The following is a 13,381-nucleotide window of genomic DNA, read 5'->3' as shown; positions in this document are numbered from 1 at the left end:
TGTGCTCAGTAAAATTTATTTTAATACAGCTAATTGTATTGTTATAATTAGCCATAATATTTCCATTTGGGATAACGCTAAAATTAGAAGGTACTTGTATAACTTAACAACCGATAAAACACTGGTATGTATGCTTGGTTAGCAATTTTACCTATGATTATGCTTTGGGAAATCTTCAAGCATTGCATTAAATTTTAATTGATATGAAGAAAACTGTGTTGATTGATTTGGGATAAACGCAAGCTGGTTTGCAAACCACACACATTTCTAGTGAAGCAACATGACATTTTGGCAAAGGTACACAAATGAATTCCAAAAGCTTGTTTGCCCACTATAACATTTTAATAACAATTTGCTCACCATTTTCCAACCTTTGTAGTAAGCAGCCAGACTTCTGAGTAAGTACAGAAGTAGCAATGTAGCTGGAGGGTTTATGATAATTCCATAAGCAGAGAAGTGTCTCTGCAAGGGAGAGATAAACAGCAACTAATCCTCATAATTCCCTACTGATAGCCTATCCATCTCTGGTATAAATTAGAAAGCCTAGAGATTAGAAAAGCTAGGCTGGGTGTAGCTCACAGCATTAATCACAGTATTAGGTCAACAGTATGCTGAAATGCTGTGTCTTTGCAGCTGGTGTTACACTACAGGTTGAGTAATGCAGCTTAAAATAAAGGTTGATTGATTGTTTGATGGGTCAAACTGTTGTAATATGGTTTTTCCTGAGACCTTTGTTTCATATGCTGAATGAAACCTGCTCTGATTCTTTTGTTTTTGAAGCTCTTGAGATGCCCACTTCATCCTAAGTAACTGTCTGTCTTGGCACAAAAAGTTTCATTCTACTGCAGCACTACTTTAGTATTCCAGAATGAACTGTTCATTTTAGATTTACTTTGGACCAAGATGGGCATGTGGGTCTGGAAACTGGTGTGCATATTTTGTTGAAGCGTGATATAAGCTTGCACAGAGTTAAATGCACCCTTTTTATCAACAGAATATTTTCAGGAAGCTTCTCCCACGCACGCACGCACGCATGCGAAGCATCTAATTAATTTTTACAAAATGTGTTGATAAAACATCCATTACAGTCCAAAAGCTATGGTGATGCAGTGTTCCAATTACGCATTCACTTTTGGGAGATTAGCTGTTCATGAAAATTCTCTACTAGCCACTCGAGGCAAAAAACCGTTCAGGGATATTCACACAAGCCTCAATGAAAATGCCTTTTGCCCGGCTTGAATGGTGAAACTTCACCTTGTACAAAAGGATCACTAAACATAGCCATATCGTTGTTGTTTCTTCTTCTTCTTCTTCTTCTTCTTCTTCTTCTTCTTCTTCTTCTTCTTCTTCTTCTTCTTCTAGCTCCATTACCCAATTCAGCATGATGTGCAACCCTCTATCTACTAACCAGTACTACATCTATTAAAACAAATGGGGCAGTGCAAGGTGCACTTTACCTTGTGGGTCTATGCTGACGATTCAGTGTAATTACTTTACTGAAGGGAGCTGGCATGCAGAGCAGGCAAGTTGATTAGGTGGCAGGCCCAGCAAACCTACAACCTGCAAGGGTGCCCCAGGGAAAATAGGAGGCATTTGTGGGGAGAGGGGGAAAATTCCAGTATCAGATTTCACTTGCTCAGCTATACTACTGTACTGTACTGTACTACTTTTGAAGCTCTGCCACCAGTGGGCCTGAAGAGGGGGCGTGCCATGGTGGTTTGAGGGTGTAGTGGGGGAGAACTAAGGGGGGGGGACTTGGATTCCCAGTTCTCTGGCATGCTCCTTTCCCCTCCTCCTTTTGACCCATCCTTTATCATAAGGTCCCAGGGAAGGTTACAGTGATTTAAAAATTCAATATTATTATAAGTTAAGACAACCTATAATTAGAGGAATGGGGTGAATCACAGGAAGGGCCAGAGCAAAGAAGTACATCTATACTCCCTGACCTGGGAGCACCGAACTTTACTTTCAACAGACATATTTAGGTTTGCACTGGGAGCAAGCCTTACTGAACTTAGTAGATACTGAAATCTTAGTATATCTGTAGAGTTTGTGCTGTTGGCTATGTCAAGGACAGGAGGAAAAAGTGAAAAAGCTGTTTAAAGGACTTTTTAATTGGAGCTATAGATGTGCTACCACAGGGTTAGGATTACTAATGTTTTTAATATTCAATGTCTTACTGTGTTTTTATTTGTTGGAAGCTGCCCAGTGTGGCTGGGGTAACCCAGTTGGATGGGTGGCATATAAATAATAAATTATTGTTTATAATAATAACATTTGTTGTTGTTTAGTCATTTAGTCGTGTCTGACTCTTCATGACCCCATGGACCAGAGCACGCCAGGCACTCCTGTCTTCCATTGTCTCCCGCAGTTTGGTCAAACTCATGCTGGTAGCTTCGAGAACACTATCCAACCATCTCATCCTCTGTCGTCCCCTTCTCCTTGTGCCCTCCATCTTTCCCAACATCAGGGTCTTTTCCAGGGAGTCTTCTCTTCTCATGAGATGGCCAAAGTATTGGAGCCTCAACTTCACGATCTGTCCTTCCAGTGAGCACTCAGGGCTGATTTCCTTCAGAATGGAAGGAAGTAAACCCTTCCTTCTTGCAGTCCATGGGACTCTCAAGAGTCTCCTCCAGCACCATAATTCAAAAGCATCAATTCTTCAGCGATCAGCCTTCTTTATGATCCAGCTCTCACTTCCATACACCACTACTGGGGAAACCATAGCTTTGAGTATACGGGCCTTTGTTGGCAAGGTGATGTCTCTGCTTTTTAAAATGCTGTCTAGGTTTGTCATTGCTTTTCTTCCAAGAAGCAGGCGTCTTTTAATTTCGTGGCTGCTGTCGCCATCTGCAGTGATCATGGAGCCCAAGAAAGTAAAATCTCCCACTGCCTCCATTTCTTCCCCTTCTATTTGCCAGGAGGTGATGGGACCAGTGGCCATGATCTTCGTTTTTTTGATGTTGAGCCTCAGACCATATTTTGCGCTCTCCTCTTTCACCCTCATTAAAAGGTTCTTTAATTCCTCCTCACTTTCTCCCCCGCCCTATGCATGCCTCCATATCGCCCCCAGATCTGCTCAGGAAGGTTGAGGGAACCCCAGAGGAGGAGGAGGGGGAGATGGTTCTGTTGTGCAAGAATAAATCATTGCACTAATGGACTGATCTGTTTAACACCACATTGACTACAACCCTTTATGTGCATTAAAACTGAAAACAATATGGTTGATGTTAATTAGAACAAGAGCGCAAGAGGGCTGTTGTGCTCATTTCCTGCTTGTGGGTTTCTCGTTTGCCCAGCCTGGGAAGCAGGCTGCTGAGCTAAATCCAGCCTGATCCAGTACGGCTCTTATTTATTTAAAATACATTTATATCATCTTTAAATATAGAAACCTTCTCAAGGCAGTTTAGAAAATAAAAGACTTTAAAAATATGCAACAGCAAAATACAGATGAAACACAATTAAACCATTCAGATGAAAGCATAAAAATAACATTCCAAATCAAAACCAAAGATCACCTGGGGGGATTCTGCTTGTGGCAGAACTGTGACCTGAAAATAGGCATTTTCTGCAGTTGCACCTGTATTTTCTACAGAATGCGCTCTCTTCTGTCATTTTCGAGGCAGCAAGCATCAGTTGCTTCATATGTTTTGTGAAGACTTATCCTTCTCCTCAGGCTTTCCCTGACTTATAAGACCAGACCTATATATTGACTGCCCAAATTTCTGTTTTATTTCTTTTCATAAGCGTTTGCATTGTTGTTTTAGACTGTATTTTTTATGACACTGATTTTTTAAAAATATTGCACACCACTTAGATTTCTAGACTATTAAGTAGTTCATAAATGCTTTATTAAAATAAAGACAGCAGAAATTAAAAGCAGGCTGAAATGCAGGATGAAAAACCAGACTTTAAAAATAAAGAAGGAAACAGGTATACTTCCCAAGGAAGGGCATTTCATAAGTATGGGGCTACCATAGGCACTTGTATTATTCCCACCAATCTGATAGACCTTACCTGTGGACATTTGAGCCATTGTGATTATTCTTAGGACCTGGGCAAGTTAATGCAGGAATATGAAGTCCTTCAAATAACCTGGTCCCAAGCCTTTAGAATTTCAGAGCTAATCATCAGTTCTTACATTTACCCTGGAAACAAATTAACAACTGGTGCAATATTGTCAGCCCTTTAGCAACAATATTGCCAAAGGGCTGAAACTGACACAATGGGTTAAGAAAACCTAATTTTTCAGAAGTTATAGGTGAAAGTGGTTAACAATTATGATAGCAACATTATTTTAGCAAGTATTTCCAAGGAGAGGGAAGTATTGCAAAAAGCACTGCTACAAAATATTATGTTTTATTGGTGCTGAATGCCTATGAGAGACATTTGCCATAAATCTAGCACAGTGGAGTGTTTTACAAGAGTCATCATATTTCTCAAGCTTTATTATACTTTCATTTCCCCATCATTATTTTTTATTCTTCCTGAGACTCAAACACTTTCGTTCAAGTAAAAAAGGTGTATCTTCTAAGCACATCATTTCTCATCCTGAGAATTCCCTTCTTTCTCTCTAATTACTTCCTCCTCTCCCTCACATTACTCCCAACCATTTTCAGCTACTGTTAGGAGGACCTCTGCTACAGAGCTGGGGTTTTAAGCCAGCAAATTAAAATGGAAGGAAGCAAAAGTTCATGGGAGTGTGCACAAAATCTCTGTAGCTGTAAAGAGTCATAAAGTAATCTTAGTTAGCCAGGCCTAGTGATCTCAGCACTGCGTGGTCCATACAGAATCTCAGCAGCATCCTTTATGTTGGCCCACAGTGCTAATCCCCAGTCCTTAAGAAGCATACTATTCCTTTGCCCCAACAAAAGTTTGTTTATGGCCTCTAGCCCTGGTGAATGTATGCTGGTTGTAGACTGTGGAACGAAGGTTATTGGCCCCTGTGTGGAATAAAATACTTGATAACAGTGGCCCTAAGTGGTAGTGTCTGCAGTATCCTAGGTGGGAGGTGGTGTGGCACCCCTGAATATGTGAAGATTGTGTCTTGGGTCCAAACAGATGCATCTGGAGTGTGTGAATGTTTGGGATACTATTTTCTTCTTCTTCTGTGTTAGGCAATTTTCTCTCCTGTTTAGCTTTAAGCTGCTGGTTTATTTGTCTTATTTTATGCAGACTTGTATAGATTGATTTTTTTTAAAAAAAGATGATATTATTTCTAATTGTTTCTGGTATATCTTTCTTATACTTGTTCACTTGATATGTTGTGGGCACAGTTTTGTGGGGAAGCGGCATGCAAATAAAAATAGATGATTGTTATACTGAATGGCAGCCAAGGAAGGGAAGGTCTGTGCCTCTACAGATTGCCACTGCTTGAAAGTAAGTGAGTGAAAGTTAGCCCAGTCTGCTTGTACGGCCCTGTGTTGTCATGTTCTGTGACATTGACTATGCCCTACATTACTGACCCAAGCATAACTAAGTTCCTCTCTTCTGTGGAGATGGTAGTATGCAGTGCCACATGGATGCAATGGCAGCTTGCATTGTCCAAGCACAACTGCTGATTAATCCTCCTTATAATTTTTGCATACTACACACAAGACTCCACAGTCTCTTGTGTAAGGGCTAAAAACCCTCAGACTGTGTATCTAAGCTGCCTATTGCAGCATGACTGTTTCATACAGACTTATTCTCCTGAACACTCGCCTTCCTTGGAAAAAAGAAAGGAAAGCTATTATTTTTGTATTTCTTTTTCCCCTGGCCAACATACACTGGACTTTATTTCCTCTGAACTTTCTGTTCTCTGCTGCATCTTATCCCATTTAGGGCTTAATTTGTGTCAAGGCTCACGGAAGCTCAGTCATGGGATAAGTTTTTAAAAGTAGGTTAAAGTCATGATATGTGTTTCCCTGAACATGAATTGAGTTAATTTCCCTTATCTTTAAGCAACTGTATGTTTGGGATAATCAACACTTAAAAGATGTCAATTCTAGGTAGGCTTCAGTCCTGACATGTGTAACTTTAGAAAGTAAAGCTAAGCACTACTCAATTGCTTGGGCAGAGCTGATTGCTACTGTTGTCCAAGACATCACAGTGTTGTACCACAGGTCTAGTTTTTCAGTCAATTACTGAGCTAAAATAAAATTTCCATTTCTGGTCTTCAGGAGCTAAAAGTACAGCATGTACAACAGTCAACGGCAAAACAGTTTCCCCTCTAATTCAAGGACAAAATTATTCCGCTTTCTTCAGCAGCAGCATGGTCAGCAATCCTGGTTTACTTTCCAACCCTTGTTTGTGATCACCACCGATTCTCTCCCCCAGCATATACACACACAATGTGATCTTTTCTCAATTGGCTGGGGCTGAAGAAGGCAAGAAACAGGGGGAGTCGCTTCTACTGCTTGAAAACATCCCCTGTTCTTACTTTCTCCACACTGCAGTGCAAACAGAGAAGAAATCTGTGTGCAGATAGGCATGTTATTGGATTTGAAAACACCTGCTCTTCAATAACTCTAGGAGTAGCCCTTTAATGGATGCGGCTTTAATTGTTCCCTGTAGAACTTCCCTCCACATGGTAAGGCTTCATTTTTGCAGGGGTTTTAATGCAAACCCCTTTCTGATTAGGAGGGGCAGCCCTCCTAAAATGAAAGGTTTCCTCATTTTACCACCCTGTGGTGAATTGTCTGTCCTGGGAAACAGTGTGCCCTCACTGCTTATCAGTTTCATTGAAACCAAAATGAGAGGGGGAACTCTGTTTTAGCAGCAGTTTCAGTACAAACTGCTGATGGACAAGAGAGCCAAGTCTGCTTTCTGATGGGGTAGGCAAGTCTTGCTGGCTTCATGGTGCTTTGATGTCCCACCAAATCATCTGATGTCAGTGATGAACACGGTTTTGACACCCGCCCCCCATACTTGTCAAATTTTGGCCCATGAGGCCAACCTGATAAGGATTTGGCCCACAGAGCCAAAAAGGTTCACAAATTTAGGTTTACACAATTAAAGTGGATTAAAGCAGCCTGCCACCATAGCGAAACAAATTCACTTTTTAAAGAATAGATTTTTTGCAGTTAAGAAAGTGGCTGGGAAATGCACTGTAAAGTATGGAATGGATGAATGATTAACAGCAAGATGTATCAGCACAAATCAGGATGAAGGCTCATTGTTATATAACCTCCCCACAAGCAAATCAGAATTAATCCCCAGTGAAGACTACACATTGTCTAACCTCTGTAAGCCTAGTGCAAGCAAATCAGGATGAATGGTCAATAAACAAGTTACCCTAGGAGGAGCTTTATAGCAACTCTAGTGATCCTTTAAATATTTACAAATAAATGTCAGTTGCTTATTTTGAATCGAGATAGCCTTTACACAGGCTACACAGGTGATTCAAAACCTGCAGAGTTTGTACAGTTCTCATATGAATTACCTTGCTTGCTGTAAAACGAACTATTGTCAAGTTTGTCCAGATGATAAAACATATGGAAGATATTTTTATTTTTCCTGTAATGATATGTGTGGCGGCAGCAGTCACTGAATGGGGATTGGTTCGTTGGAGGAGAACTTCCTGCCAAGTAGAGCACAGCATTTTTATTGACGAGTACAAACAAAAAGGGGGGGGGAGAAAAGAAAGCAACGTTTTGGAAAGCGGAAGAAAGAAAAGCAATGCAGTCACCCAAGGGAGTTACTGTAGAAGCAGTAATCTGAAATATCCAGGCATCTTGCCAGCTGCTTCAGAAGGCTGAGTTAATCAACACTTTGATGTTTCTTGCCAATCCATGCTGTGGTGTAATACTTCCTTAGTGCAAAAGTATATGTTAATTTCCCCCCTGTTTATTGCCACCCTAACCCTTTAAACATCTTCTATGGATCCATTTATTTAGATGTATGCAAGAAGTAAACTACTGTTATCTTTGAAAGATACATCTTTATTATTCAATTTGCTGCAGTTAATAATTTCCTGGTGGTAGCTTTTACCAGTGCTATGATTTGATATAGCATTTACATTCTCTACACTAAGCACAGTGCTTTGCGCAGTGCTTCTGAAGCACCCAGCCACCAGCTGGTTGACAGGCACTTTGGAAGTGCCATGTACCGTATTTTTTGCTCTATAAGACGCACATTTTCCCCTCCAAAAATTAAGGGTGAATGTGTGTGCGTCTTATGCAGCGAATGCAAGCTCCTTGGCTTCAGCGATGGCAATGCAAGGCCTCCAAAGCACAGTGGGAGTGCTCCCACCACGCTCCGGAGGCTTCACGTTGCTTTCGCTGAAGCCTGGAGAGCGAGAGGGGTTGGTGCGCACTGACCCCTCTCGCTCTCCAGGCTTCAAGGATAGCCGCCTGAAGCCTCTGGAGCGCAGCAGGAACTCCTGCTGCACTCCGGAGGCTTTGGGTTGCCTTCACTGAAGGCGAAGGCAATGTGGGAGAGGGGCAGGGAGAGCTGCGCAGCACCCCTTCAGCTAAGTGGGAAGAGAAATGGAAGGGGCTCCGTTTCTCCTGCCGCTTCGCTGAAGGGGCGCTGTGCAAAGAGGGGGAGAATTTCCCCCCTTCTTCTCCCCCTCTAAAACAAGGTGCGTCCTATGGTCGGGTGTGTCCTATAGAGCGAAAAATACGGTAATTAGCAGTGCCTGACCCTTCCCACCAATCCTTGCCTATCCCACACATAACATCATATATGATATATATGGGGGCCAAATAGCCTGACAGAGAACATGGGGAGGCCTGACAGGTGGGAGTTCTACACCTGATTTCAAAAATAATATTGGTGCAAAGTGGACTCCTCTAGTAAGTGGAGCTTGGTCTCCAAGCTGTTTCTGCTGACTGCTGAGAGCAATCAATCTTCTGGTTCTGGCACTTGAGCCTAGAGGTGCTATCCCTGCTTTTCTTCACTGATTCAGCCAAGCACTGCTGGTCCTCCCTTGCTTGTTCCTTGATTCCCAGGCCAGAGTTTAGGTAGAGACATGGTATCTTCCCCTGAATCACTGGGTAGGCCCATGGGACACTCCAGCATCAGACTTCTCAAGAATAGGAGCCCACATGCTGCAACATTTGCTCAGGTGTGTTAAAACATCATGGCTTGAATATGGCTAGGTACTGAGCTTTAAAGTAAGAACTTCCCAACTCTCAGCCACCACACCGCTTCAAACTCTAGATTACATAATCTGTATTTGCTGCATATCAACACCTGAAAAAAATCTCCCGTATTTTTCAGAATGTATATATGTATATATGACTTCACTGTTGCATCTCAACTGAATGAAGCAAGGCAGTGCCAGCTGTTGAATTATTAATACTGCTTTTAAATCAATTGTCATCTAAGGTCAGTTTGCTGTCTTCAAAGCACTTGATGCTATTTCTTTTTGAGATAGAGAAGAAAAGAGTTGGTCTATACATGCATCACAATGAGAGGGTAGAATGAACTGTACAACTTCAGACTGCAGGTGGGGAGCAAAACTTGTAGACACAAAACCAGCACAACAGAGTCTTTGTCAAAAATCTTCTAGTTTTCCATTTGTTATGTGGGGGAGAATTCAAAAATAGTATCCCACTTGTAGTCTGAAGCAGTGTAGTCTATTCTGCTGCCATTTATCTTTAAATTTTATGTTGTTGCTTTTAGAATTGTATGGTTTGATTTATTTGCATTATGATTTTAGATAATATATTGGAAACTGCCCTGTGATTTTACTTGTAACGAATAGCAGTTTACACATTTCGTTAATAAACATTAAATATTCACCTACCTCATTCTGTGTGCCATGTGTAGAGCCAGACAGAGAAACTAAGGAAAACAGCACGTACGTGTTTGTGTGTGTGTGTGTGTGTGTGTGTGTGTGTGTGTGTGTGTGTAAATAAATTGGCATTCACCTGACACTGTTGGGTTGCTGCTCTAGTTACTTTGCCTCTTAATATCAATGATTAATTTACAGTTGCACTGCTTAAAAGTTTCAGGCTTCATTTATATTGATTTCTCCTGTACCTGGTAATCCTGGGAAGATGGACCATATGCTGGTACATTATAATCCATTAAGTCTCTCTGAAGTTAATGAAGTTGCACAAAGTGCGTGTAAGCATGAGAATTGGCCTGCATGTGATTCTTAGATGGCTTATACCTGGGTCACAAATAATTAACTTTCAGACATTTTAGATTAATATCAATGTAGCATGTACGTTGGCCAGGCTTTGGGGTGATTTTGTTGTTGTTGTTTGCTATTTGAATAGATAGCTCTGTGGTTTTGGTTTTGGCTGATGAAGATGTATAAATCTTGCGTTCTGCTTCTCTAGTTTATTTTGAATAAAAAGAAAATCAAAATAAAATTAAGCATGTAATTAATTTGAGAAAGATCAGTAATTGTGAATACTCCAAGTATGGTGGGGGGATGACAGTAGCTTTCTGGGTTGTTGGGCTCTCTTAAAAAGTTGGTGAAAGAGGCTTGCTAATCCATAGTGATTTCTTTTGAAATTGAATAGCGGTAGATATTTATTACTCAACCTGCAGCAGAGGTCATTAAAAAAGACAACTATTCTGTTATCAACGTCAGTTGCTTGACTTAGAATCATAGAATCATAGAATCATAGAGTTGGAAGAGACCACAAGGGCCATCGAGTCCAACCCCCTGCCAAGCAGGAAACACCATCAGAGCACTCCTGACATATGGTTGTCAAGCCTCTGCTTAAAGACCTCTAAAGACGGAGACTCCACCACACTCCTTGGCAGCAAATTCCACTGTCAAACAGCTCTTACTGTCAGGAAGTTCTTCCTAATGTTTAGGTGGAATCTTCTTTCTTGTAGTTTGGATCCATTGCTCCGTGTCCGCTTCTCTGGAGCAGCAGAAAACAACCTTTCTCCCTCCTCTATGTGACATCCTTTTATATATTTGAACATGGCTATCATATCACCCCTTAACCTCCTCTTCTCCAGGCTAAACATGCCCAGCTCCCTTAGCCGTTCCTCATAAGGCATCATTTCCAGGCCTTTGACCATTTTGGTTGCCCTCCTCTGGACACATTCCAGTTTGTCAGTGTCCTTCTTGAACTGTGGTGCCCAGAACTGGACACAGTACTCCAGGTGAGGTCTGACCAGAGCAGAATACAGTGGCACTATAACTTCCCTTGATCTAGATGCTACTCCTATTGATGCAGCCCAGAATTGCATTGGCTTTTTTAGCTGCCGTGTCACACTGTTGGCTCATGTCAAGTTTGTGGTCAACCAAGACTCCTAGATCCTTTTCACATGTACTGCTCTCAAGCCAGGTGTCCCCCATCTTGTATTTGTGCCTCTCATTTTTTTTGCCCAAGTGCAATACTTTACATTTCTCCCTGTTAAAGTTCATCTTGTTTGTTTTGGCCCAGTTCTCTAATCTGTCAAGGTCGTTTTGAAGTGTGATCCTGTCCTCTGGGGTGTTAGCCACCCCTCCCAGTTTGGTGTCATCTGCAAATTTGATCAGGATGCCCTTGAGTCCATCATCCAAGTCGTTGATAAAGATGTTGAATAAGACCGGGCCCAAGACAGAACCCTGTGGCACCCCACTAGTCACTCTTCTCCAGGATGAAGAGGAACCATTGATGAGCACCCTTTGGGTTCGGTCAGTCAGCCAGTTACAAATCCACTGAGTGGTAGCATAGTCAAGACCGCATTTTACCAGCTTCTTTACAAGAATATCATGGGGCACCTTGAAATCAAGGTAGGCTACATCCACTGCGTTCCCTTCATCTACCAGGCTTGTAATTCTGTCAAAAAACGAGATCAGGTTAGTCTGACTTTGGCAGATGGTTCTACATACACGGACATTTAGCATATGTTTTCAAAAGATGAATTGAAAATCATATAACTTGCAAGGTTGTTTTATAAGATTGGAGGTCTCTTGTAGTTATTGTGAGACCTTTTGTTAAAGGTAGATCTGCCCTGAGAGTTTCTGAGCAAATTCTAATAACAAACAGGATCTGGTTTTTTATTAGCAGGGCAATTATATTCTTACATAGCTCCCAGTTGGCTTTTGCAGAGTTTTCAAGCAAACTGTTTTCGAGGACTGCTGAGATACTAGAAAACAAAATAAATGTGCAAGCTAGCTTCATGAATCTCAAGCGTTTGACTAACGCACACTTGGTAATGTAAAGTCAGCCTGGCTATGATTTCTTGTATACACCAGGCTCCTTTGTCCATCTGTGCTTAATTGTAAGTGATATGCGAAGGCAGAAGCTTTTAGCGGTTTAATCGCCAGCCATTTTTCCTCTTGAAAATGGATGTGACAGTGAAATGCCTTCTACCAGGCCAGGTATTTATGGTCTTTTAAAATTAGTAAAATGTTTGTCGTCCATCTTAGTTTATAGTGCTTCCTATGTACTATATGTACAATGTACTTCTATGAACCCTGTCTAGAGTTAGATAATGTACATGCCATGGCTTCTGTAAATGGTGAAAGAAAGCAGCAGGGATGGCAAGAAATCCCCTCTTCCCTTAAGAATCGACCTCATAGATAAACAAAAGTTGTACTCTTCCCTGAACTCTGTTTTGCATGCTTCCAACGACGACTAATGACAGAAACACTTAAGCTGCTTTCAGACAGCACTTTATTCCATTTTCATGTGTTATCTTACCAGATAATTTCCTCATTATTTGATCTTTCACACAATATAAAGGCCAATTCTGGAAATCTTGTCATAATTATGAGTCCTGCTACTGCAAACAGGTTGCAGGACTGAGTTTTGAACACTAGGTTTATCAAGTACCAAACTCCTAAGCAATTACTTGATGCATAACTTCAATATAATTCCTTGGAATTTCAGATTTCAAATAGACTGAAAATTGAACAAACTGCCCTGTTTACCACACCCTGAGCAATAGTAAACTGCATTGTAGCTGCTAGGTGGCATACGTTCCCTCTGGATGACAAATGCCATCAAACTGACAGAGACTTGCTCTTGAGTAAGCATGCACAGAATCTGCATGCTTTGTGGGCAGTTGATGTTTTAGTGCTATGTATCCGTCCTGCTAATATGGCTAATTAAAGGAGAATGCAAGCTTACCAGCAAGATAGGAATTTGAATCCGCTTTAGCGACTGGAAGTGAAGAACCAGGGGTGGTTGCTATTCTAGGCTGATTCCCCTCTCCCCCAGCTAGTGTGGGGCTTTGGGAAGGAGGTTTGAGGCTCTGGCAGGGTCCTAGAGCCCTCCTACCTTCTTCCCAAAGTTGGGCAAGCACTAACTAGGCTTTAGGAAGGTGGAAGGAGGACTCTAGGACTTTGTCAGAGACTTCATGCTTCCTTCCCCAAGCCCAGTGCCTAGTAGTGCCATGCTTACCAGGCTTTGAGAAGCTCCCTGCAGTTTAGAAGTTGTAATTCAGGATTTTGCGTGGCAGAGTAAGAAACCATGATGGCATAACATTTTCTGTG

At 41.6% G+C, this 13,381-nt stretch overlaps 1 protein-coding gene across 7 annotated transcripts in view; it reads left to right on the top strand.

The window, feature by feature from the left end:
* DLGAP1 (DLG associated protein 1) overlaps window positions 1–13,381 on the top strand; it is a 288,905-nt gene that overhangs the window by 73,290 nt on the left and 202,234 nt on the right. The window lies entirely within an intron of this gene.

This window comes from Podarcis muralis, chromosome 8, assembly GCF_964188315.1.
Source record: "Podarcis muralis chromosome 8, rPodMur119.hap1.1, whole genome shotgun sequence".
Classification (NCBI taxonomy): domain Eukaryota; kingdom Metazoa; phylum Chordata; class Lepidosauria; order Squamata; family Lacertidae; genus Podarcis; species Podarcis muralis.
Note: the sequence above shows the minus strand (reverse complement) of the source record. Positions and strands in the feature narration are given on the sequence as shown.